Genomic DNA, 27,789 nt, shown 5'->3' with positions numbered 1-27,789 from the left:
CAAAGGTTTAATAACAAGAATACACAGAGAACTCAAACCCATTAGCAAGAATAAAACAAGGGATCCCATTGCAGGCTGGGCAAGGGATTTGAAGAGAAACTTCTCTGAAGAAGACAGGTGCGCGGCCTTCAGACATGTGAAAAAATGCTCATCATCTTTAATCATCAGAGAAATTCAAATCAAAACTACTTTGAGATACTATCTAACTCCAGTGAGACTAGCCTATATCACAAAATCTCAAGACCAGAGATGTTGGTGTGGATGTGGAGAAAAGGGAACACTTCTGCACTGCTGGTGGGAATGCAAATTAATACATTCCTTTTGGAAAGAGATATGGAGAACACTTAGAGATCTAAAAATAGATCTGCCATTCAATTCTGTAATCCCTCTACTGGGCATATACCCAGAAGACCAAAAATCACATCATAACAAAGATATTTGTACCAGAATGTTTATTGCAGCCCAATTCATAATTGCTAAGTCATGGAAGAAGCCCAAGTTCCCATCGATCCACGAATGGATTAATAAATTGTGGTATATGTACACCATGGAATATTATGCAGCCTTAAAGAAAGATGGAGACTTTACCTCTTTCATGTTTACATGGATGGAGCTGGAACATATTCTTCATAGTAAAGTAACTCAAGAATGGAAGAGAAAGTACCCAATGTACTCAGCCCTACTATGAAACTAATTTAGGGTTTTCACATGAAAGCTATAACCCAGTTACAACCTAAGAATAGGGGGAAGGGGGAAAGGGAGGGGAGGGTGGGAGGAGGTGGGTAGAGGGAAGGGGTTTGGTGGGATTACACCAGCGGTGCATCTTACAAGGGTATATGTGAAACTTGGTAAACCGTCTGTGAAGCTAGTGAATGATGCCCCATGATTATATCAATGTATACAGCTATGATTTAATAATAAAAAAAATCTTAAATAAAAAAAATCATTCATCCATCCACCCATTTATGCCTTTCCTTATTTCCTCAAGGAAAGAAAGTGGCTATGAAGAAATGTACACAACAAGGAAGTGTGGTATTTCCCAGACTATATTCTGAGATATTAATATGATACTGTGACAAAACTGCTTTATGCTTAAATTTATCTGGAATTGTTGAGGTTTCCTTAAAATTTGATACAAAGTCACTTTTTGTGCTGATCCCACCAGGCTATAGTATTTAGGCAATAACTCTCAAAAGATTTTAAAAGTTTCTTTTTTTTTTTTTTTAAACAAAGCATCTATTAACACCAAAAATAAGTGCCTGGCAAATCCAATTATAGAAATTCTTAATTAGTACATATATATTACATATATATATAGCAGCTGGAAAACCAAAAATAAAGTAAATTATACTAGAAGAAGAAAAAAACTGTACAGTTTTACATGATTAAGCTGACCTTCTTGGAGGGTAAAGTAAAAGGGAAACATGGGTCACTACCGAATTCGCACTGTAAGTGAAGTGAAAAGAAGACTTCATTTTCTTGGGGGCAGCCATACTGCTTGCTGAGTTATAACAAATGTTACTCAGATAGATACATGAGGTCTCTGTCTGTAGTCCTAATGCCAGCCTTTGGATATGGGCAGGAGAATATGCTGGATGAGATTTACTGGAACTGTGGTTCAGTAAGGCAGTTTCTGTCAGTTATCAGAGGTAAGGTTTAGTGAAACAGCTTAAACATGGAGCAGGACATGGTAAAGAGGCAGAATATGAGTGTCAGAAAGATATAGGGAACTTTCTGGACAAGCTCATGTAACCACATTTCTCTCACTTCCCACTTAGAGTTCAGTTTGAAAACAGTCACGTGAGTCTAAATGTTATCCAGTTTTCAATCTATCTTGTGTCTACCTATTCATCTTTAACTATTTCTTTAAGATGTCATTTAAATTAAAAAATACTGTGGGATTTTTACGTATGTAGATTTATATGATATGTATTTTATCTATATATGAACCCTGAAATAAAACTGTTTTGACCTAATGTCCAAGATGGCAAAATTCTTCATTTGACTAGGCCATGGGAATTAGAACATTTTCCCATGGAAAAGGTAGTTTTCAAAACAAGTCACTTTATGAAACTTGTCAACTTTCTAAAAATATTGGGTTGGTTAACCCTAATTTTTTCCCATCAGACATAGAATTTTATCACTAGTTCAGTAGTTTATTGATGATATTATGGAAGGATAATTACGTGCTATATTTCTTTCTGTCATGAAAATAAATAATCTCTCATTCATCATTCTTTATGAATTATTACACAGAGGCTCAAATGAAAACTTTAGAAATTAGAGCAAAGTTTTAATATTAAGAAATATTAGAGTTTTATAGGGGTGAGCCCAGCTACCCCATCAATTTATGATAGTTGTGTGAATTTAGGCAATTTACTGAATCTTTGAGTGTCAGTTTCCTTTTATGTAAAATGGAACAATATTAACATATAGCTTACAAGGCTATTGTGAGGAATACATAAAATTCTTGAGTTCCTCAAGATATGACGGTGTTTTAATGGGGATTACATTAAATCTGTGGATTGCTTTGGGTAATATAGACATTTTAACAATGTTGATTCTTTCTATCCAAGAGCATAATATATTCTTCTATTTGTTAACGTCTTCTGCTATTTCTTTTTGTAGGTTTTCATAATTCTCCCTGTAGAGATCCTTCACCCCTTTTAAGTATTTCGTTTTCTTTGATGCTACTGTGAATGGTATCATGTCCTTGATTTGCTTCTCAACTTGACTGTTACTGGCAAATACAAAAGATACTGATTTGTGGGCATTGATTTTAAACCCTGCGACATTACTGTATTTCTTGATTACTTCCAGGAGTCTGTGTTTGAATCTTTGGGGTTTGCTAAGTATAAGATCATATCACTGGTGAAGCGTGAGAGTTTGACCTCCTTATAATGTTTTTTTTAAATGGCGCTCCTAATTTATATTCCCACCAACACTGCATGACTACCCTTGTATTTTACTACTGGGTTATCTGAGTTCTTTGTATGTTTTGAGTATTAGTGCATTGTCTGATTGATAGTTTGCAAGTATTTTATCCCAGTCTACAGATTGTCTCTTTACCCTGTTGATTGTTTCTTTTGCTGTGTAGAAGATATTTAGTCTGATACAATCTCATTTGTCTATCTTTGCTTTTGTTGCCTATGCTTTGCAGTCTTAGCCATAAAACCATTTTCCATACAAATATCCTAAAACATTTCCTGTGTTTTTTTCCTAGTAATTTTATAGTTTTAGGGCTTACATTTAGTTCTTTAATCTATTTTGAGTTGATTTATTTGTATGGTGAGAGATGGGGTCTAGTTTCATTCTTGTGTTTCTGGATCCTGAGTTTCCCAGCACCATTTATTGAAGAGACTGTCCTTTCTCCAATGTCCAATGTATGTTCTTTTTTTTCAGACAGAGTCTCATTCTGCTGCCCCAGGCTAGAGTGCTGTGGTATCACCCTAGCACACAGCAACCTCAAAAAAAACACAGCAATCTCCCGTGTTCAAGGGATCCTCCTGTTTCAACCTCCTGAATAGTTGTACCCTTTACTGGTTTTGGTGTTGGGATAATGCTGGCCTCATTCAATGAATTAGGGAAAATTCATTCCTCTTCAATATTTTGGAATTGTTTGATCAGAATTAGTATTAGCTCTTCTTTGAAAGTTTGGTGGAATTCATCAGTGAAGTCAACTTGTCCTGGACTTTTCTATGGTGAGTGGCTTTTTATTACTGATTTTATTTCATTATTTGTTATTGTTCCGTTTAAGTTTTCTATTTCTTCTGAAACAATAGGTTGTATGCATCCAGGAATTTATCCATTTCCAGTTTTCTGGCATATAGTTATTCATAACAGTCTCTTATGATATTTTGTATCCCCCCCACCCCCATTGCAAAGTCTCTTTTTTCACTTCTGATTTTATTTGGGCCATCTTTCAGTCTTGCTTGGTTAGTGTAACAAGCGTTTTACCTATTTTGTTTCCTTTAAAAAAAAAAACACTTTTTTTTTGTTTTTTTATCCTTTGTATTTTTTTTGTAGCCTTTATTTAATTTAGTTTTTCTCTGATTTTAATTATTTCTTTTCTTCTACTAATTTTGGGTTTAGTTTGCTCTTAGTTGTTCCTTGAGGTGCATCTTTATATTATTTATTTAAAATATTTTACTATTTTTTGGTATAGGCATTTATTGCTATAAACTTTTCTCTTAGTGCTGCTTTTCTATATCCCATAACTTTTGGTGTGTTGTGTTTCTGTTGTCATTTGTTTTAAGATTAAAAATTTTTTTTCTTAATTTCTTTGTCATTCGGGAGTGTGTTTTTTAATTTCCATGAGTTTGTACAGTTTCCAAAGTTCTTCTTGATACTGATTTCTAGTCTTATTCCATTGTCTAGAATAGATATTTTGTATTATTTCTTTTGTGGCCTAACATATGATCTATCCTGGAGAATATGTTGATGATTAAAATGTATATTCTGTAGGTGTTGGATAAAATGATCTGTAAATATCTGTTAGGTCCTTTTGGCCTGTTGGACAATCTATGTCTAATATTTCCTTGTTGATATTTTATCTAGGTGATCTTCCCAAGGCTGAGAGAGGGGTATTGAAATCTCCAAGTATTACTGTATTGGAGTCTATAATTGGGGTATATTCCTTTAGTTCTAGAAATATTTTGCTTTTTATATCTGGGTTCTCTAGAGTTGGGCATATACATATTTACAATTGTTATATCCATGTGCTGAATTGATACTTTTTATGACTATATACTGACCTTCTTTGTCTCTTTTTATTTTTTTGCCTGAAAGTATATTTTATCTGATATAAGTATAGATACTCCTGCATCACTTTTGGTTTTTATTTGTATAGAGTGTTTTTTTCTAAACTTCACTTTCGGTCTACCTTCAGTGTGCCTTCATAGGTTAAGTAAACTTCTTATAGGTAGCATATAACTGTGTCTTAAAAATTAATTCATTAAGACTGTATCTTTTAATTGAAAAATTTAAATTGTTCATATTCAAAGTTGCTATTGATAGGTAAGGTCATTTTGATAAAAATTTTTTGGTTGGTTTGTATATCTTTTCCTTTCTTCTTCTCTTATTATTTATCTTTGCATTATTTGGCTTTCTGTATGCAATAATATTTGATTTCCTTCTCTTTCTCATTTGTGTATCTGCTTTACCAATGCATTTTATACTTTCATGTGTTTTTATGATGGTAATTATTATCCTTTTGTTTCTAGGTGTAGAACTCTGTTATGCAGTTTTTATAGGGTAGTCTAGTAGTGATAAATTTCCTCAGTTTTTGCTTATTTGGAAAAGACTTTCTTTTCCTTCATCTTTGAAATCTAGCTGTGCTGAGTATAGTACTCTTGGCAGGCAGGTTTTCTTTTTCTTTTAACCCTTTGAATATGTCATTTCATTTTCTCCTGGTGTGTGAGGTTACTGCTAAGAAAGGTGCTGTTAGTCTGGTGGGGGTTTTCTTTTGATGTTTTTCTCCTTTCTTATATGGTTTTTAGAATTCCTTTTTTGTCTTTGACTTTTGTCAATTTGACTATAATATGCTTTAGGAAAACATTTTTGGGTTGAATTTATTTGGGAATCTTTGATCTTCCTGGATTCACATCTCTCCCTAGACTTGGGAAGCTTTCAGCCATTATTTCATTAAATAAGTATATAAAATAGCCATTTCCCATCTCTTCTGCTAAAATTTCCATAATGCAAATATTTGTTTGCTTAGTGGTGTTCCATAGTTCCCATAGACCTTCTTCATTCTTTGTTCTTTGTTTCTTGTTTGGATTATTTCATAAAACCTGTCCTCGAGTTCAGAAATTCTTTTGGTTGATCTAGTGTATTGTTGAAGCTATCAATTGTATTTTTTTCCTCATTGAATCCTTCAATTTTAAGATTTCTGTTTGTTTCTTTTTTAATGGTATTTCTCTCTTTGTTGAACTCCTCAGTCTGATTATGAATTGTTTTCCTTATTTTGTTCAATTGTCTTTCTACGTTCTCATCTCTCTTGCTGAGTTTCCAAGTAATCATTATTTTGAATTTCTTTTTAGGCATTTCACAAATTTTATTTTCTTTGTATCTTTTTATGGAGTATTGTTGTGTTTCTTTGAAGTGTTCTGTTTTCTTGCTTTTTCATATTTGATGTGTTCCTACTTTATATCTGCAAATATGATGTAATTGTTGCTTTTTCCAATTTTATAGAGTAGTTATTAGAAAGAATAACTTTTTCATGTGAATGTGACCTGTATTTCCAGTTAGCTAGGATTCTTGGCTTTGGTTCTTGGTGGGAACAGTGATTTCCATTTGATTTCTTCAACTATATTTATCATCATTAGTGTCTGCATATATCTCAATGGACTAAGCTATAATTGTTTTTTGAAAGCTGTGGTGTGGCTTTGCTGAACCAGGGAAACCAGGTGGATTGGTCTTTGGCTGCGGTCAGGGGATGAGCCTGAGTATGCAGTAGCTCCATTCTGGAAGGGTTGGGGTCACTGGTGGGAATGGCAGGCCCTGAGTGGATCAGTCTCTGAGCCCAAGGGAGGAATGGAAGGGTTCAGGTTGCATTGGAGGGGTTGAGGTTGCCAGTGGCAGCAGTGGGTCCTGACCCGGTGGTTCTTAGTTTCTACAGAGTGTACATGTCAGAACGGCTCCATTCTGGGGGTTGCCTTCCAGCTATGCTGGACTACCTGTACCACATGGTACAGGGATTGGGTGCCATATCATAGCTGCATCACTGGGTTTAGTTGTTGTCATGGTGCTTCAGCTTCCCGGGTAAATGGGGTGGAATGTTGGCAAGGCCCAAGGGATGTTGCAGAGGCCCAAAGGATGTGCAGAAGCTCTTGGGCCCCAGGGCAGGATGCACTCTGATGATGGTTCTGTTCTCAGGGTGGTGATATCCTGTGGAAGCCTCCATCCCTAGGGTGGGGCTAACCAGTGTAAATACTTTTCTTGAAATAACAAAGTCATATGGACTCTAGGTAGTCATATAGACTCTGGCCTCAGGCCCTGCAAGGGTTGTGGGCTCTTATGTAAAGAATAAGCATCTGTGGTGGGAATTCAGAGTACTAAGTATCTCCTGCTTACCTTTTTCCTGTGGTGAGGTGTCTGTCTTGGCTTCAAGCTTATCCAGGCCACATGTCTCTCTCTTTTTTTTTTTTACTGCCATTTTAAATCTCTGTTCTAAATCACTGATAATCTTTGTTGCTTCTTTGTTGAATTCCAATGTTCTCTCCAGACACTCTGTCTAATGAGTGGTTATCTATCAATCTATCTGTTTTGAGACAGGTATCTCACTCTGTTACCCCAGCCTAGGGCAGTGGCATCATAATAATTCACTGCAAACTCAGACTCCTGGACTCAAATAATCCTCCTATCTCAGCCTCCCAAGTAACTAGGACTACATGCATATACCACCATGCCTGACTAATAGATTTTTCTATTTTTAATAGAGATGGGGTCTTGTTCTTAGGATGCTCTCATTTTCTGACCTCAAGTGATCTTCCTGCCTTGGCCTCCCTGAGTGCTAAGATTACAGGTGGGAGCCACTGTACACAGCCTGATTTTTTTTTTAATCTTTGTTGAGAAGGCAAATGTTGCCTGCCTCTAGTCACCCATCTAGATGAGTGTAGCGCAGTTTTTAAGATTGTACAAGTAGCACACCATTCATTGATACTAAAATGAGGCAAGATAAGTCAACTTTCCTATTTCATTTTTTTATACAGTTGGTTATTACAAAACAACCAAAAAATAGATCTGTATGAAAAGAACTGATTTTTCTCAGACCTGATAGCTCCAGAGGAGACACTGGCGTCTAACATTGCAATTCCAAAGCTAAGCTGTGCTTCCACTATTTATTTAATAAGAATTTTTGGTTTTTCAGAAACTATAGTTTCATTGTTCCTTTATGAAATTCCATTAAGAATGTCGTGTTCATTTAATCTTAACAGCTGCTTTCAGAATTCATTATTACTTTAGGATTTGGGAGAGTATTTATTAATTGAATTGAGAGAAAAATGTCAGTCTTAGTGTAGTAGTGTTGTTCCATCTATTTCTAAGACACATTAGAAATAGATGGAACAATGAGAAAGGAAGGACATAGTATCTGTTATGGCTTCAGTGCATTTTACTGTGAACATTTATCAAGAACACAGTTGTCACTTAAAATAACCTTACAGTATGTGTTTTCTTACACATAAGAGAATGGTAGAATGAATCCCTTGAGAAGAGATCAAGTTAAATAATTTATTAGAGCCATTATTTTCATTGCTGATGGCTTATAAATGAAGAAAACAATGACTTCATTTTATATAAAGAAAAGATTCCAAAACAAAATGTCATGGTTTTATTACATTTGAAGATTATTTAACTAGAACATCCAAGACTCTGACCTGATCCAGGTGAGTATTTTTTCTGGAGTTTAGTAAGCATATATTCTATACAGCACAATGACCAATAAAAGATGCTTTAGCCTATTGTATGTGTGAGTGTATTTGCATCAATTTTAGCATCCTCTATGCCAGTTGGTTTGTCAGAGTCTCATAAATGCTATGATATAATTTCTAGTTACTCCAAAGTTTTTTAAAAAGTCTTATAAAATTATTAGTAATTCTTATTGATATATCTACTTACTGATAATTTTGAAATTAAAAGCTGAGTGAAAAGAAAAGTGATAAAAAGCCAATTCTATATGAAATCATGGCAGTAATGATAGAGGTTATGAGTAAATATTGTTCACAATAGGTTATTTCAGAACTTCTTATTTGTTCTGCAGAATTGTATTAAAAGTAATAATTAATCAACCTTTTTTCAATGTTAGCATTTTATTAAGAACAAGAAGGGTTAGAGCTATTGTTTCATATGTACCCAGACATATCTTGGGAAAGCCTAATTTACCTGACTTCATTGATCTTTTCTTTTCTTTTAAAAATTTCAAATGGAATTTCAAGTGAATAAATTAGTAAATTTATCATTTTCTCTGTAATACTGTCATAAGGACAGTTTGATAAAATAGCTCATTATACTCAATGATATGAAATATGAATCCCATCAGCATATTTTCATCAAATGCAGCTACAGAAATTAGTTTGCTATTATCAAGAATTGTAGAATGCGAAAATAAAATTAAGCATGCTATTATACTGGTTAAAATTTGGGACTGATTCAAGTGAATTAAAAACAAAAGTTGGAAGTGACAAAAAAAAATTCCCTAACCAAAGTAAGCATCCAAAATTAATTGACAAGTGACAATACTTGTCATGTAATAATATGTTTAAGATATCATCCCCTTCAAAAGGTAGTCTTCAGGACTGTCTTTTTTTGTATGTGTGTAGCCATGGTCCTTAAATGTGATTTTCAAATATTTTGTTAAAGCTAGTCAAAGATTGTATTTAATAGGAATGTCTGTTACTTATAGTCATTGTTTAGGTGAATTAAGCAATTGGCAGCACCTATTGTATTCAGATTTTGACTCTTCATTTCTCTTAAATGAAATAATGGAGAAGTTGTCTCAATTTTGATTAGTATATAATTGGAATGTAGTGAAAATACATAATCCAGCATGACTAATGATTGCTAACTTTAACACATTTTATTCCTATAAATATCTATATCAGTTAACTATTATTACAAAAGTAGCAGATAGTTAATCACCTCAAAACTTTGTGGCATACAATAATAAGCATTTATTTAGCTCATGTAAATGTAAGTACCTCATGAAAAATGGGTGTTCTTGGCTGGGGTAGCTGACTTTGCACATCAGTTTCATAAATTTCTCATTATCCTCTTTGAATCAACAGAGATTTCTAGGCATGTCCCTCTTGTTGCAACAACAGAGGCACAAGAGCACAAGGGAAAACATGAGAAGCCTCTCAAGTATTAGCTCAGAAATGGTCTACAATCTTTTTCAAAATACTGTTTGGTCAAAGCAAATTATAAGGCCAAACCCAGAGTCAAGGGGTGGGAAAATATATTTCACCCTTTGGGACAAAGTGCGAAATCATATGGCAAAGAGCATGGAATTGGGGAGGGATGAAGTATTCGGGACGGTGATGTGGTTTACCATAGCATTAATTCCTTTAGTTTATCTTATAAAAAATAACTTTAGGTATCACTGATGCAAAAAATGTTACACATATTTAAAGTATATAACTATCCCACTGGCCTACTGGTCATCTTCAAAGATTTCTTCTTCCTCTCTCCCTCCTTCTTGTAATAACACTTAACATAAAATCTATCTTCTTGACCAGATTTTAGGTATACAATATGGCATTTTTAACTATAGGCATTATAATGTACAGTAGATCTCTAGGCCTCATTCATCCTGTTAAAACAAAACTTTCTACCCTTTAACTAGTGTCTGTCTTTCCCTCACCTCAACCCCTAGCAAACCACATTCTACTCTTTGCTTTGATGGGTTTGACTATTTTAGTCATCATATAAATGATATAATGTAGTGTTTTTTTTCCCACCTCTGATGCCTAGTTTATTTTACTTAGCACAATGTGGTTCCTCCAGGTTTATCTATGTTGTCACAAATGGCAGGATGTTATTTTTAAAGGATGAATAATATGCCATTGTGTGTATATACCACATTTTCTTTACTTTCTTTTTTTTTTTATTATTGTTAAATCCTAGCTGTGTACATTAGTGCAGTCAAGGGGTACAATGTGCTGGTTTCATACATAATCTGAAATATTCTCCTCAAACTGTTCAACATAGCCATCATGGCATTTTCTTAGTTATTGTATGTAGACATTTGCATTCTGCATTTAGCAAGTTTCACCTCTACCCATTCTAAGATGCACCATAGGTGTGGCCCCACCCATTACCATCCCTTCACCCCAATCTCCCCCCTCGCTTCCCTTCCCTTGGCCCTTTCCCCATATTCTTGTGCTATAGTTGGGTTACAGCCTTCATATGAAAGCTATAAATTAGCTTCATAGAAGGGCTGAGTACATTGGATAATTTTTCTTTTATTCTTCAGATACTTTGCTAAGAAGAATATGTTACAGCTCGAACAATGTAAACATGAAAGAGGTAAAGTCTCCATATTTCTTTAAGGCTGCATAATATTCCATGGTATACATGTACCACAATTTACTAGTCCATTCGTGGTTCGATGGGCACTTGGGCTTCTTCCATGACTTAGCAATTATGAATTGGGCTGCAATAAACATTCTGGTACAGATGTCTTTGTTATATTGTGATTTTTGGTCTTCTGGGAATATACCTAGTAAAGGAATTTTTTTTTTTATTAAATCATAACTGTATACAATGATATGATTATGGGGCATCATACACTCACTTCATAAACCATTTGACACATTTTTATCACAGTGGTTAACATAGCCTTTCCGGCGTTATCTCAGTTACTGTGCCAAAACATTTACATTCTACATTTCCCAAGTTTCGCAAATACCCCTGTAATATGCACCACAGGTGTGATCCCACCAATTCCCCTCCTTCTACCCACCCCCCCCTTTCCAACTTCCCCCTATTGTTAAGTTGTAGCTGGGTTATAGCTTTCATGTGAGAGTCCCAAATTAGTTTCATAGTAGGGCTGTGTACATTGGGTATTTTTTCTTCCATTCTTGGGATACTTTACTAAGAAGAATATGTTCCAGCTCCATACATGTAAACATGAAAGAGGTAAAGTCTCCATCTTTCTTTAAGGCTGCATAGTATTCCATGGTATACATATACCACAATTTAGTAATCCATTCGTGGATCGATGGGCACTTGGGCTTTTTCCATGACTTAGCTATTATGAATTGGGCTGCAATAAACATTCTGGTACAAATATCTTTGTTATGTTGTAATTTTTGGTCTTCTGGGTATATGCCCAGCAGAGGAATTACAGGATTGAATGGCAGATCTATTTTTAGATCTCTGAGTGTCCTCCATATATCTTTCCAAAAGGAATGTATTAATTTGCATTCCCACCAGCAGTGCAGAAGTGTTCCCTTTTCTCCGCATCCACGCCAACATCTCTGGTCTTGAGATTTTGTGATATAGGCTAGTCTCATTGGAGTTAGATGATATCTCAAAGTAGTTTTGATTTGCATTTCTCTGATGATTAAAGATGATGAGCATTTTTTCATATGTCTGAAGGCCGTGTGCCTGTCTTCTTCAGAGAAGTTTCTCTTCAAATCCCTTGCCCAGCCTGCAATGGGATCCCTTGTTTTTTCTTGCTGATGCGTTTGAGTTCTCTGTGGATTCTGGTTATTAAACCTTTGTCAGAGATATACCCTGAAAATATCTTCTCCCATTCTGAGGGCTGTCTGCTTGCTCTGCTTACTGTGTTCTTAGCTGTGCAGAAGCTTTTTAGTTTGATCAAGTCCCAGTAGTGTATTTTTGAAGCTGCTTCAATTGCCCGGGGGGTTCTCCTCATGAAATACTCACCCAGACCAATTTCTTCAAGGGTTTTCCCTGCATTCTCCTCTAGTATTTTTATAGTTTAATGTCTTAAGTTTAAATCTTTAATCCAATGAGAGTCTATCTTAGTTAATGGTGAAAGGTGTGAGTCCAATTTCAGTCTTCTGCAGGTTGCCAGCCAGTTCACCCAGCACCATTTGTTAAATAGGGAATCTTTTCCCCACTGAATGTTTTTAATTGGCTTGTCAAAAATCAAATAGCAGTAAGTAGCTGGATTCATCTCTTGGTTCTCCATTCTGTTCCAGATATCTACTTCTCTGTTTTTGTGCCAATACCATGCTGTTTTGATCACTATCGATTTGTAGTAAAGTCTGAGGTCTGGTAGTGTGATTCCTCCTGTTTTGTTTTTATTTCTGAGTAATGTCTTGGCTATTCGAGGTTTTTTCTGATTCCATATAAAACGAAGTAATGTTTTTTCAAGATCTTTAAAATATGACAGTGGAGCTTTAATAGGGAGTGCGTTGAAAGTATATTTTGCTTTGGGTAGTATGGACATTTCGATAATGTTGATTCTTCCTAGCCATGAGCATGGTATGTTTTTCCATTTGTTAACATTTTCAGCTATTTCTTTTCTTAGAGTTTCATAGTTCTCTTTATAGAGATCTTTCACGTCTTTTGTTAGGTAAATTCCCAAATATTTCATCTTCTTTGGCACTACTGTGAATGGGATAGAGTCCTTAACTGCTTTTTCAATTTGACTGTTGTTGGTGTATATAAAGGCTACCGATTTATGAATGTTGATTTTGTAACCTGAGACGCTGCTGTATTCCTTGATCACTTCTAGGAGTTTTGTAGTAGAGTCCCTAGTGTTTTCCAGATACACAATCATATCATCTGCGAAGAGCGAGAGTTTGATCTCTTCTGACCCTATATGGATACCCTTGATCGCCTTTTCTTCCCTAATTGCGGTGGCTAAAACTTCCATTACAATGTTGAAAAGCAATGGAGACAATGGGCAGCCTTGTCTGGTTCCTGATCTGAGTGGAAATGATTCCAATTTAACTCCATTCAATATGATATTGGCTGTGGGTTTGCTGTAGATAGCCTCTATCAGTTTAAGAAAAGTCCCTTCTATTTCTTTTCTTAAAGTTTCATAGTTCTCTTTATGGAGATCTTTCACGTCTTTTGTTAGGTAAATTCCCAAATATTTCATCTTCTTTGGCACTACTGTGAATGGGATAGAGTCCTTAACTGCTTTTTCAATTTGACTGTTGTTGGTGTATATAAAGGCTACCGATTTATGAATGTTGATTTTGTAACCTGAGACGCTGCTGTATTCCTTGATCACTTCTAGGAGTTTTGTAGTAGAGTCCCTAGTGTTTTCCAGATACACAATCATATCATCTGCGAAGAGCGAGAGTTTGATCTCTTCTGACCCTATATGGATACCCTTGATCGCCTTTTCTTCCCTAATTGCGGTGGCTAAAACTTCCATTACAATGTTGAAAAGCAATGGAGACAATGGGCAGCCTTGTCTGGTTCCTGATCTGAGTGGAAATGATTCCAATTTAACTCCATTCAATATGATATTGGCTGTGGGTTTGCTGTAGATAGCCTCTATCAGTTTAAGAAAAGTCCCTTCTAGACCAATTTTCTTGAGTGTTCTGATCATGAAGGGATGCTGGATATTATCAAAAGCTTTTTCTGCATCAATTGAGAGAATCATATGGTCTTTGTTTTTTAATTTGTTTATGTGCTGAATTACATTTATAGATTTACGTATATTGAACCAGCCTTGAGACCCTGGGATAAAACCGACTTGGTCATGATGTATAATTTGTTTGATGTGTTGCTGGATTCTGTTTGTTAGGATCTTGTTCAATATTTTTGCATCTATATTCATTAGTGATATTGGTCTATAATTTTCTTTTCTTGTTGGGTCTTTTCCTGGTTTGGGGATCAGGGTGATGTTTGCTTCATAGAACGTGTTGGGTAGTCTTCCTTCTTTTTCTACATTTTGGAACAGGTTGAGTAATATAGGTACTAATTCCTCTTTAAAGGTTTGGTAGAATTCTGACGTGAAACCATCTGGTCCCGGGCTTTTCTTTTTAGGGAGGTTTTGTATAGTTGATGCTATTTCTGAACTTGATATGGGTCTGTTCAACATTTCCACTTGATTCTGGTTAAGTCTTGGAAGGTGGCGTGCTTCCAAGTATCGGTCTATTTCCTTCAGATTTTCATATTTCTGAGAAGAAAGTTTCTTGTAATATTCATTAAGGATTTTTTGGATTTCTGAGGAGTCTGTGGTTATTTCGTCTTTGTTGTTTCTGATTGATGATATTAGAGATTTTACTCTTTTTTTCCTGATTAGGTTGGCCAGAGGTTTATCTATTTTATTGACCTTTTCAAAAAACCAGCTTTTTGATTTATTGATCTGTTGTATTATTCTTTTATTTTCAATTTCATTTAATTCTGTTCTAATTTTGGTTATTTCTTTTCTTCTACTGGGTTTGGGGTTGGAATGTTCTTCCTTTTCCAGTTGCGTGAGATGTCCCATTAAGTTGTTAACTTCCTCTCTTTCCGTTCTCTTGAGGAAGGCTTGCAGTGCTATAAATTTCCCTCTTAGAACTGCCTTTGCAGTGTCCCAGAGGTTCTGATAGTTTGTGTCTTCATTGTCATTTTGTTCCAGAAAATTGGTGATTTCTTTCTTAATCTCATCTCTGACCCAGCTATCATTTAGCATAAGGTTATTTAACGTCCATGTTTTTGTATGGGTATGCAGATTCCTGTTGTTACTCAATTCAAGTTTTATTCCATGATGGTCCGAGAAGATGCATGGAATAATTTCTATTCCTTTAAATTTACTGAGGTTAGACTTGTGACCTAAAATGTGATCAATTTTGGAGTAAGTTCCGTGGGCTGATGAGAAGTATGTGTATTCAGTTTTGTTGGGATGAAATGTTCTGTAGATGTCTGCTAAATCTAAATATTGGATGGTTAGGTTTAAATCTAAGATTTCTTTGCTCAGCTTCTTTCTGGAGGATCGATCCAACACTGCCAAGGGAGTGTTGAAATCTCCAACGATTATGGAGCTGGAGGAAATCAAGTTACTCATGTCTGTTAGAGTTTCTCTTATAAATTGAGGTGCATTCTGGTTGGGTGCATAGATATTAATAATTGAGATCTCGTCATATTGAGTATTACCCTTAACAAATATGAAGTGACCATTCTTGTCCTTCCTTACTTTTGATGGTTTAAAGCCTACTGTATCTGCAAATAAAATTGCAACACCTGCTTTTTTCTGATTACCATTTGCCTGAAATATGGATGACCATCCTTTCACCCTGAGTCTGTATTTGTCTTTTAAGTTGAGATGTGACTCTTGTATGCAACAAATATCTGGCTTGAGTTTTTGTATCCAGTCAGCTAACCTATGCCTCTTTAGAGGACAGTTTAAGCCATTCACCTTGATGGAGAGTATTGATAAGTCTGGTGGAATTTTGGGTATCGAGTTTTTCAAAGGTCCAGTGGACATTTTTAATCCTTTTGCCAGTGTGGAAGTTGGAGTTTGATCCGAAGTTTCTGAGTGAGTTTACTTTTGTGGTATAGGATTGGGTTGGTCATTGTGGAGGATAGGTCTGAGAACATCCTGAAGAGCTGGTTTACTTATGGCAAATTTTTTCAACATATGAATGTCATTGAAGTATTTAATTTCTCCATCATAGATGAAACTCAGTTTAGCTGGATACAAGATCCTGGGTTGAAAGTTTTTTTGCTTTAGGAGATTAAAAGTTGATGACCAGCCTCTTCTGGCTTGAAAAGTTTCAGCAGAGAGATCTGCAGTTATTCTAATATTCTTACCTTTGTACGTTATAGTTTTCTTTCGCCGGGCTGCTTTGAGAATCTTCTCTTTCATGTTAACTTTAGTGAAGCTAATTATGATATGTCTGGGAGATGGCTTATTGGGGTTGAATCGTGCTGGGGTTCTGAAGCTGTCTGCTATCTGAATTTCAGATTCTCTAGGCATGTCTGAAAAATTTTCTTTCATAATTTCATGTAGAAGGGCCTCTGTGCCCTTGGCAGCCACTTGATCGTTCTCCGAAATTCCTATAACCCTTATGTTGTTTTTTTCGAATTATCTGAGAGTTCTCTGAGTGAGTGATCCGTTTTTGCTCTCCATTTCTCTTCCTCTTTGAGAGATTGGGAGCGTTCGAAGACTTTATCTTCAATGTCAGAAATCCTTTCTTCCGCTTGCTCCATTCTGTTACTGAGGGATTCTACTGTATTTTTCATATCTTTGAGGGCTGTAAGTTCTTGTTTCAGTGTGTCTAAGTCTTTGGTGGTTTTGTCTTTAAATTCGTTAAATTCTTGAGACAATTTTTGAATTTCTCCTCGAATTCTTAATTCCATTTTATTAATCTTGTCTGCAAACCAAATTCTGAATTCGACTTCTGACATCTCAGCCAGTTGTTTATGAATGGGATCTTCAATCACATCTGCCGTATCTTTTCTTGGGGGGGTTGATCTAATCTGGTTATTCATGTTACCAGAGTTTTTCCGCTGATTCCGCCCCATGGTTTACTCTCTTTGGTTTTTCCCCTGCGGTTTTATCGAGGGCCCGTACAGGGTTGTGGCCTGAGAAACTGGGGCCCTGTCTGGTGTGGTGGAGCAAAGTGGTTCTGTCTTGTTTTCAGCTGGTTTCTGTTTGATCCCACCGCAACTTCCACTCTGGCCCGAAGTCTCCGCTTTTGTTTGCGTCCTTGTGATCACAACTTGCCTCAGCGGTGTTGATGTGCGTTCTTCAGCCTTCTCTCTTGGTGAGGCTCAAGTCCACCAGGATACTTACTAAATTCCTGTCCCTTAACTCTCCTTCTGGACGGGAGCCTTTGTTGAAAGCTGGCTTCAGTCCGCCATCTTGTCTCCCCTCCACCATAGTTCTCTTTATAGAGATTTTTCATGCCCTTTGTTAGATAAACTCCCAAATATTTCATTTTCTTTGGCACTACTGTGAATGGAATAGAGTCCTTAACTGTTTTTTCAGCTTGACTATTGTTGGTATATATAAAGGCTACCAATTTGTGAATGCTGATTTTGTAACCTGAGATGCTGCTGTATTCCTTGATCACTTCTAAGAGTTTTGTAGTAGAATCCCTGGTGTTTTCCAGATACACTATCATATCATCTGCGAAGAGCAAAAGTTTGGTCTCTTCTGACCCTGTATGGATACCCTTGATAGCCTTTTCTTCCCTAATTGCAGTGGCTAAAACTTCCATTACAATGGTAAAGAGCAGTGGATACAATGGGCAGCCTTGTCTGGTTCCTGATCTGAGTGGAAATGATTTCAATTTAACTCCATTCAATACGATATGGGCTGTTGGTTTGCTGTAGATGGCCTCTATCAGTTTAAGAAATGTCCCTTCTATACCAATTTTCTTAAGTTTTCTGATCATGAAGAAATTCTGGATATGATCAAAAGCGTTTTCTGCATGAATTGAGAGAATCATATGGTCTTTGCTTTTTAATTTGTTTATGTGCTGAATTATACTTATAGATCTATGTATATTGAACCAGCCTTGAGACCCTGGGATAAAACCAACTTGGTCGTGACGTATAATTTGTTTGATGTGTTGCTGGATTCTGTTTGTTAGGATCTTGTTGAATATTTTTACATCTGTACTCGTTAGTGATATTGGTCTATAATTTTCTTTCTTGTTGGTTCTTTTCCTGGTTTGGGAATCAGGGTAATGTTTGCTTCATAGAATGTGTTGGGTAGTCTTCCTTCTTTTTCTACAGTTTGGAACAGGTTCAGTAATATAGGTGCTAATTACTCTTTAAAGATTTGGTAGAATTCTGACGTGAAGCCATCTGGCCCCAGGCTTTTCTTTTTAAGGAGGTTTTGTATCATTGATGCTATTTCAGAACTTGATATTTGCCTGTTCAACATTTCCACTTGATTCTCGCTAAGTCTTGGAAGGTGACATGCTTCCAATTATTGGTCAATTTCCTTCATATTTTCATATTTCTGAGAATAACGTTTCTTGTAATATTCATTAAGGATTTTTTGAATTTCTGAGGAGTTCGTTGTTATTTCGCCTTTGTCATTTCTGATTGATGATATTAGAGATTTTACTCTTTTTTTCCTGGTTAGGTTAGCCAAAGGTTTATCCATTTTATGGACCTTTTCAAAAAACCATCTTTTTGATTTACCGATCTGTTGTATAATTCTTTTGTTTTTAATTTCATTTAATTCTGCTCTAATTTTGGTTATTTCTTTTCTTCTACTAGGTTTGGGGTTGGAATGTTCTTTCTTTTCTAGTTGCTTGAGATGTCCCATTAATTTGTTAAATTCCTCTCTTTCCGTTCTCTTGAGGAAGGCTTACGGTGCTACAAATTTCCCTCTTAGAACTGCCTTTGCGGTATCCCTGAGGTTCTGATAACTCGTGTCTTCATTGTCGTTTTTTCCCAAAAGTTTGGCAATTTCCTTCTTCATCTCATCTCTGACCCAGCTATCATTCAGCATAAGGTTATTTAAAGTCCATGCTTTTGTATGAGTATGCAGATTCCTGTTGTTACTGAGCTCAACTTTTATTCCATGGTGGTCCGGGAAGATGCAAGGAATAATTTCTATTCCTTTACATTTACTGAGGTTAGACTTGTGACCTAAGATGTGATCAATTTTGGAGTATGTTCCATGGGATGATGAGAAGTATGTGTATTCAGTTTTGTTGGGATGAAATGTTCTGTAGATGTCTGCTAAATCCAAATGTTGGATGGTTAGGTTTAAATCTGAGATTTCTTAGCTCAGCTTCTTATTGGATTATCGATCCAACACTGCCAAAGGAGTGTTGAAATCTCTATTATGAAGCTGGTAGAAATCAAGTTGCTCATGTCTGTTAGAGTTTCTCTTATAAATTGAGGTGCATTCTGGTTGGGTGCATAGATATTAATAATTAAAATCTCATATTGAGTATTACCCTTAACAAATATGAAGTGACCATTCTTATCCTTCCTTTCTTTTGTTGGTTTAAAGCCTATTGTATCTGCAAATAGAATTGCAACACCTGCTTTTTTACTGATTAACATTTGCCTGAAATATGGATGACTATCCTTTTACCCTGAGTCTATATTTGTCTTTAAGGTAAGATATGACTCTTGTATGCAGCAAATATCTGACCTGAGTTTTTGTATCCAGTCAGCTAAACTGTGCCTGTTTAGAGGAAAGTTTAAGCCATTCACATTAATAGAGAATATTGGTAAGTCTGGTAAAATTTTGGGTATCGAGTTTTTTGAACATCCAGTGGACATTTTTAATCCTTTTGCCACTGTGGAAGTTGGATTTTGATCAAAAATTTCTGAGTGAGTTTAATTTTTTGGTAGAGGATTGGGCTGGTCATTATGGAGGATAGGTGGGAGAATATCCTGAAGAGCTGGTTTGGTTATGGCAAATTTCTTCAGCATATGAATGGCATTAAAGTATTTAATTTCTCCATCATAAATGAAACTCAGTTTAGCTGGATACAGGATCCGGGGTTGAAAGTTATTTTGCTTTAGGCAATTAAAAGTTGATGACCACCCTCTTCTGGCTTGAAAAGTTTCAGCAGAGAGATCTGCAGTCATCTAATATTCTTCCCTTTGTAGGTAATGGATTTCTTACGTATGGCTACTTTCAGAATTTTCTCCTTCGTATTAACTTTAGTGAAATTTATTATGATATGCCTGGGGGGTGTCTTATTGGGATTTTGTCGTGCTGGGGTTCTGAAACTGTCTGCTATCTGAATTTCAGAAACTCTTGGCATGTCTGGAAAATTCTCTTTCATAATTTCATGGAGAAGGCCTCTGTGCCTAGCGAGGCCACTTCATCACTTTCAGGGATTCCAACAAGGCGGATATTAGCCTTCTTCAAATTATCCCAGAGCTCTCTGAGAGAATGATCCATTTTTGTTCTCCATTTCTCTTCCTCTTTGAGAGTTTGGGAGTGTTCAAAGGCTGTGTCTTCAATGTGGGAAATCTTTTCTTCTGCTTGTTCCACTCTGTTACTGAGGGCTTCTACTATAATTTTCAGATCTTTGAGGGCTGCAAATTCTTACTTCACTGCATCAAAATCTTTGGTGGTTTTGTCTTTAAATTCGTTAAATTCTTGAGACAACTTTTGAATTTCTCCTCGAATTTCTAATTCTGACATTTAAATTGCTGCTTGAATTTCTAATTCCAAATTTTCATCCATTTTATTAATCTTGTTTGTAATCCAAATTCTGAATTTGATTTCTGACATCTCAGACAGCTGTTTATGAATGGGATCTTCAGTTACATCTGCCATGTCTTTCCTTGGGGGGGTGATCTATTCTGGTTATTCATGTTACCAGTGTTTTTTCCACTGATTCCGCCCCATGATTATTTTACACCATTTGATTTTTTCCCCTGGAGCTTTATTGAGGACCCGTACTGTGCTATGGCCTGAGAAACTGGGGACCTGTTTGGTGTGGCCAGGCTAAGTGGTTCTGTCTTGTTTTCAGCTGGTCTCTATTCGACCCTAGTGAAACAGTTACTCTGATTTGAAGTCTCAGATGTGGAGAAATACCAGCAATTAAGTCACACCGCCCCTCACGGGCAACAATTGGAAAAGGAAAATCAAGCCTTCCTACAACCACACACCCAGGGCACCACCTGAATAGTCCTTGGGTGATTGGGTCAGTTCAAAAGGTCCAAATCAATTGTCTCAGTCAGCACCTATCTCAGGTGGGAAAGTTTAAAAAGTCTCTGGCAATTGGATCTCCGGGGTCTGGTGACTACTCTGATATGGCTTGCTGCAGTACTCCATGGAGTCAGGAGGACCCACCCAGCAAATAGATCAGTCTGGGAAGGTTGATGCCACCTTCCCCACCTTGCACCACTGTCACACCCAGTCACTGATAACCCCACAGGGCTTTGACCCAGTTACCTGTAGTGAATAGATACTCCAGGGATTTGCACCTGCCTGAATCACAAGGAAATCTATTTCTGCTCAGCCAGGCCACTGTGCTCTGCCTCTATCTATCAGGGGGAGGTGTGCCCTGACAACCTCAGGCGCTTGATGGAGGCTAGGGGGTGTTCACTCAGTTCCAGTCCTGCCCGTGATTGATGTTACTGACAGAACAGAACAGAACAACTTTGCAGGAATTTGTTTCTGTCCCTGCTAAATTCCTCTGCAGAAGAGAAGCTGTTTTGAGTTCCCAGAGCCTGCGCCTGAGGCCTTGTCTTTGCTCCTGCAGGTTTGTTTTCGGTTACCTGTCAGTTCTAGATTCCTGTCTTCCTTTGTCTATAGGCTGACAATCCCCTGAGGGCCGGTGCATCTTAGGCTCAGTAAAGCAGTCCTCTGGGTCAGCCCAACCCTGGGAACTTCCCGGATCTGCAGATGTGTTTCTAGTCCCCGCGCTCCACCCAGGCTGGTACCGCTTCAGGCAAACCCTTTACTCATGGGGCCTGCGTTTCCATCCCATATCTGTTCAATGGTGGTTGCCACCTGAGTAAATGCCAGGCCTCCTCTGGTTTCCCAGGGAGACAAGGGGTGTGGCTTCAGAATATCTGGGAGTTAGCCCTATTGTTGCTAAAAGACGGCACTGCTCTGCACCTCAGGGCACTGCTGCTCCAGTGTGGTTCCCTCTCAGCTGACCATCCTCTCCTCACTCCCATGCTCCAGAGTCAGCACTGACCAGCTGCAGTTTAGGCCCTGTCCACACCCCTCGAGAAATTACCCAAGAATCTGGACTCCTGGGGGACAGGCCTTCAGACCTCGAGAGGAGGAGCTCCTGGGAGCTCAGATTTGAGGTAGAGAATATGTACAGTTTTATACAGTTTTATGCCTGGCAGGGGGATGCTGTGGCACCCTAGTAGGGGAGGTAAGTCCAGGTTGTAGAGGGTCTCTCCCATGGAGTGTAGTGGAAGAACTTTTGAACTCTGCTCATTTGTTTGTGGGGCACTCCAAACCATTCTCATGGGGAAGGGAACTCCTGTCCGCTTGGTGACGGATTTTGTACCTTTTGATTGTATCCTTGGGGTCGCAGCTCACCTCAGGGGGGTTGATGTGCATTCTTCAACCTTCTCTCTTGGTGCATCTCAAATCCACCCAGTTACTTACTAAATTTCTGTCCTTTAACTCTCCTTCTGGACAGGAGCCTCTGTGGAAAGCTGGCTTCTGTCAGCCATCTTGTCTCCGCCCCCCCACCTTCAACATTCTTAAACAAAACAATTTTCTGCCCAGAATTCTGTATCCTGCTAAACTAAGCTTCAAAGTGGAGAAATCAAATCTTTTGCAGATATAAAAACACTGATGAAATTCTCCACAAGACCAGCTCTATAGGAACTCAGACCTATTCTCAACACTGTCCATCATAATGGACCACCAGCAAAGTAAACACCCAGAAGGTAAAGGTCAAACATACCTTCCACAATAGCACAAAGGATAAAACTACACAATGGACTTTCACAAAATAAGATGAGTAGAACATCACCACACTTATCAATTCTCTCACTAAATGTCAATGGACTGAATTCACCACTGAAGAGGCACAAGATGGCTGATTGGATAAAAACGCACAAGCCATCCATATGCTGTTCCCAGGAGACACACCTAGTACTAAAGGACAAAGAACTAGACACACCTAGTACTTAAGGGATGGAAAACAGCATTTCAAGAAAATGGAAATCAGGCAGCTGTGTGGGGAACCTGGACCATGGAGGCACGGATTTGCCCCAATGGTCCATAGCAGCCGGCAGCAGAGGCAGTGGGAGGATGACTTCTTCCTAGGAGGGGGGTGCCAACCTGGCCCGTTTCTATACTGTCACCAAGCCCCAGCGACACCTGCGGGGCTACACAGTGAATAAAGTCACCGCCCAGGTCGTTTCACAAAGAAATCCAGAGGATGTCCAGGAGATAATTGTGCGGAAGAGATACAGTGATTTTAAGAAACTACACAAAGAACTATGGCAAATTCACAAAAACTTATTCTAATAGTCAGAACTATTTTCTCCATTTGCTAAAGGAATAGTGTTTGGGTGGAATAATTAATGATGGTTCTGAATTAATTGGTCCTCCTGAAGCTTACTCAGATTAATTAATTAACATTAATCCCTCATTAATACCTTTCCTGAGTGTAGTACAGAAGGCTTCTCCAGAGACAGTGATCTGATATCTCTTACTGTTGATGTGGATTCTCTTGCTAACTTAGATGATGGAATGGCTTCCAAACAGAATTCTCCCAGAAGAACTTTTGGTCTCAGTCTTTCTTCAGATTCTTCAGCACTAGGGGATGTTTCGTCTGACAGTGAACAGAACAAAACAGAGGAAGAACGGGAAAAATCACAGCCTCTTCCCTGGCAGTCTAAAATCCAAGCTTGGCAGGAGAGATTATTTGGAGAAAGCAGGAGAATTAATAAAGCTGCCTTTAAAAAAGGAAGAAGAAGATGACTATGAAGCTGCTTCTGAATTTTATAGGAAAGGAGTTGATTTACTTCTAGAAGGTGTTCAAGGAGAGTCAAGCTGTACCCGTCGAGAAGCTGTGAAGAGAAGAATGGCAGAGTATCTCATGAGGGCAGAGAGTATCTCTAGTCTTTATGGAAAACCTCAACTTGTTGTCTAGAGTTTTAGAGAACATAGTCAAGACATTTCTTCTTGGCAGTCAAGGCCTATGAAAACTGACCATAACCTACAGGATCACTAAGTTCAAGGCCCCTTTGGAACCTAAGGAGTCCTGCCGAGGAGCTGAAGGCCTTCAGAGTCCTTAGGGTAATTGACAAGATTTTACTTGTAGTGGACACAAGGACAGAGCAGACATTCATTTTAAAAGGTCTAAGGAAAAGCAGTGAATGCAGCAGGAAAAAAAAGACCATCATCCCCTGCTGTGTGCCCAATATGGTGTGGGCAAGTACATCATCTCTGAGGAGTCAGTATTTCTTGTGCTACAGCACGTGGAAGGTGGCAAACTCTGGTCATATATCAGTAAATTTCTGAACAGAAGTCCTAAAGAAAGCTTCGAAATCAAGGAAATGAAAAAATCTGCATTTACTAAAGTTCATCTGCACAAGCCAACTTCTACTCCTCAGGACAGCAGCAGCTTTGAATCAAGAGGAAGTGCTTAAAGTTCTGCCTTTGAAGACTAGTCTTACTCCAAGTTCTTAAGATGATAGTAACCAGGAAGATGATGACCAAGAGAGCTCTCCAAAATGGCCAGATTCTGGTTCGAGTTCAGAAGAAGAATGTACTACTAGTTATTTAACACTATGCAATGAATATGGGGAAGAAAAGATTGAGCCAGGGTCTTTGAACAAGGAACTCTTCATGAAGACCAAAGGGAATGGTGTTGACACCAAAGCTATTAAAAGCTTCCCAGCACACCTTATGGCTGATAGTGACAGCCCTAACAATCAGCCGAGAGCTCATGAACTGAAGTTCTTCCCCAGAGATTATGACCTAGAAGCAGTTAGTTCTCCAAGAACATCAGCTTCCCTCAGTAGATCGAAAAATAGCCCCATAGAATTTTTTAGGATAGACGCTAAGGATAGCACAAGTGGAACTCCTTGGATTTGATTTTGGAGAAAAATTGTGTAGTCTAAAATCAGAACCTTTGAAACTGTTCTTTACTCTTTCAGATGGAAACACTATTTCCATGGGTTTTAATACTAAAGAAAGCATGGTAGAGTTTAAAGCTCAGGACACCATTAGCAGGGGCTCAGATGACTCAGTGCCAGTTATTTCATTTAAAGATGCTGCTTTTGATGATGTCAGTGGTACCAATGAAGGAAGACCTGATCTTGTAAATCTACCTGGAGAAGTGGAACCAGCAAAAGAAGTTGCAGCAATGGGACCTAAGTTCACACAGACTAATATAGGCATGATAGAAAGTAAACTGTTAGAAGCTCCTGATGTTTTATGCCTCAGTCTTAGTACTGAACAATTCCAGACATGTGAACAGAGAAGCACAGAGGAACTGAGTGATCCCTTGAGGCCCAAATCCCACAGAATCCCAGAGGAACACTATGTACAGGAAGATCTTGAGGCATTATTTGTAGCAGCTCTTGATGGTAGTAGTCCAGGAGATGTGTCTTTGTTACATAGTTCAGACCCTGAGATTCAAGGACTTGGAGCGGTTGAATTGGCAGTAACTGCAAACAGAGCCAGTGAAGGCTTATTCCATATTTCTAGTCCACTCTCAGGACACATTCAGCTAACGTATTTTAGCAGGTGGAGTGAGGTTGAAGATTCCTGTGACAGCAATGCCATAGAGAGAATGTACTGTGCCCCAGAAGTTGGAGCAATCATGGAAGAAACTGAAGCCTGTGATTGGTGGAGTTTGGGTGCTATCCTCTTTGAACTTCTCACTGGCAAGACTCTGGTTGAGTGCCATCCAGCAGGAATAAATACTCACACTACTTTAAACATGCCAGAATGTTTCTCTGAAGAGGCTCGCTCACTCATTCAACAGCTCTTGCAGTTCAACCCTCTGGAACGGCTTGGTGCTGGAGTTGCTGGTGTTGAAGATATCAAATCTCATCCATTTTTCACCCCTGTGGATTGGGCAGAACTTATGAGATGAACATAATTCAGAGTTACCCTCACATCGTCTGATCTTCTCTGTGATAGGCTTCTCCAGCACAGAGGCAAGTCTGCCTCCTAGTCACGAAGCACCAGATCATTTGGCTAAAGACCTTTGGAGGAACTAGGGGCTGGAGGAGGGCTGCAAAAGAACAATTCATTTACAATTACTGTCTGGACAAGATATTAGCTAATTTTCCCGGGGCTAGTATATACACACCTTCAACCAAGGAGTGATCTTAAAGGAGTTCCTTCAAGAGGTTCCTCTGATACAAAGTTCTACGAAGTTTTACTTGAAAGAAGGACCTTATATGGCAGCTAACAGTGCTTTCTGCTAACCAGGATTGGTTTATATGATCAAATTAATGTTTGCTTAAAAATGCACTAAAAATGCTTCTTAAATAATGTCAACTTTGAGGCTTTAAAGTGAGGAAAGAAATAATATATACATAACGCCTAACAGAAGATGCTGTATAATTAATGTATCTTAAATGTGGCCCCAGCTATCTCTATGAGAAGAGAAGTCTCTGTGTCATCACCTTTGTTGGTTGATGCCACCTGTTTAGAGAGGAGTTCACACCAGCACTCACTCTGTGACTCTCTCTGACCTCATCTTTCTCTCGATCTTTCCCTGTCTTGCACTCTTTGCTCATTCTCTCCTGCTCTGTCCTTCCTATTCCTGCTAACACACGTGTAACAAAAAGGGAAGGGGATATTTATTTCCCCCAATTGTATCAACTTAATAAGGACTGAGAAATCATGATCTAAAATAAACATGGTAAAACTTTCGATCTCCCCTTCAAAAAAAAAGAAAGTAAGAAAAGAAAATGGAAATCAAAAGAAAGAAGGTGTTGCAATCTTATTTTGTTACAAGTGGATTTAAAGCAACTTAAGTTAAAAAAAGACAAAGATGAACACTTTGTACTGGTCAAAAAAACAATACAACAAGAAGACATTTCAATTTTAAATATTTATGCACCCAACTTAAATGCTCCCAGATTTATGAAACCCTTGATGGATCTGAGCAATATGATATCCCACAACGCCATAATGTTGGGGACTTTAACACCCCTCTGAGAGAACCGGACGCATCCTTTAAACAGAAACTAAACAATGATACAAAGGACACAAATTCGACCCTAGAACAAATGGGACTAATAGACATATACAGAACATACCATTCCAAAGCTAAATAATATATTTTTCTCATCATCCTATGGTACATACTCCAAAATCAACCAAATTCTAGGATACAAATCAAACCTCAGCAAAATTAAAAGAATAGAAATTACACCTTGTATCTTCTCAGACCACAAGGCAATAAAGGTAGAACTCAATTCCAAGAAAAACGTTCACCCTAACACAAAGACTTGGAAGTTAAACAACCTTATACTGAATGATAGTTGGGGTCACGAAAAGATAAAAGAGGAAATTGTTACATTTCTCAAACATAATACAATGAAGACACAAGTTGCCAAAACCTGTGGGATATAGCAAAAGCAGTCTTAAGAGGGAAATTTGTTGCATTAGATGCCTACATTCGAAAACCAGAAAGACAGCACATCAATAAACTCAGGAACCATCTTATGGAATTGGAAAAAAAGAACAGTCTAATCCCAAACCCAGCAGAAGAAAATTAATTACCAAATTAAATCAGACATTAATGAAATTAAAAACAAAAGAATCATTCAGAAAATTAACAAAACAAAAACATGGTTTTTTAAAAAAAAATAAAATTGCTAAAACTTTGGCCAGATTAACTAGAAACAGAAAAGTAAAATCTCTAATAACCTCAATCAGAAACAATAAAGGGGAAATAACAACATATGCCACAGAGATACAAGAGATCATCTTTCTGA

General features: G+C 37.7%; 1 pseudogene; it reads left to right on the top strand.

The window, feature by feature from the left end:
* Window positions 1-1,424: 1,424 nt before the first annotated feature.
* LOC128591350 (ribosomal protein S6 kinase delta-1-like) lies at window positions 1,425-25,931 on the top strand (annotated as a pseudogene).
* Window positions 25,932-27,789: the final 1,858 nt, after the last annotated feature.

The sequence above is a fragment of the Nycticebus coucang genome, chromosome 8 (assembly GCF_027406575.1).
Source record: "Nycticebus coucang isolate mNycCou1 chromosome 8, mNycCou1.pri, whole genome shotgun sequence".
Classification (NCBI taxonomy): domain Eukaryota; kingdom Metazoa; phylum Chordata; class Mammalia; order Primates; family Lorisidae; genus Nycticebus; species Nycticebus coucang.
Note: the sequence above shows the minus strand (reverse complement) of the source record. Positions and strands in the feature narration are given on the sequence as shown.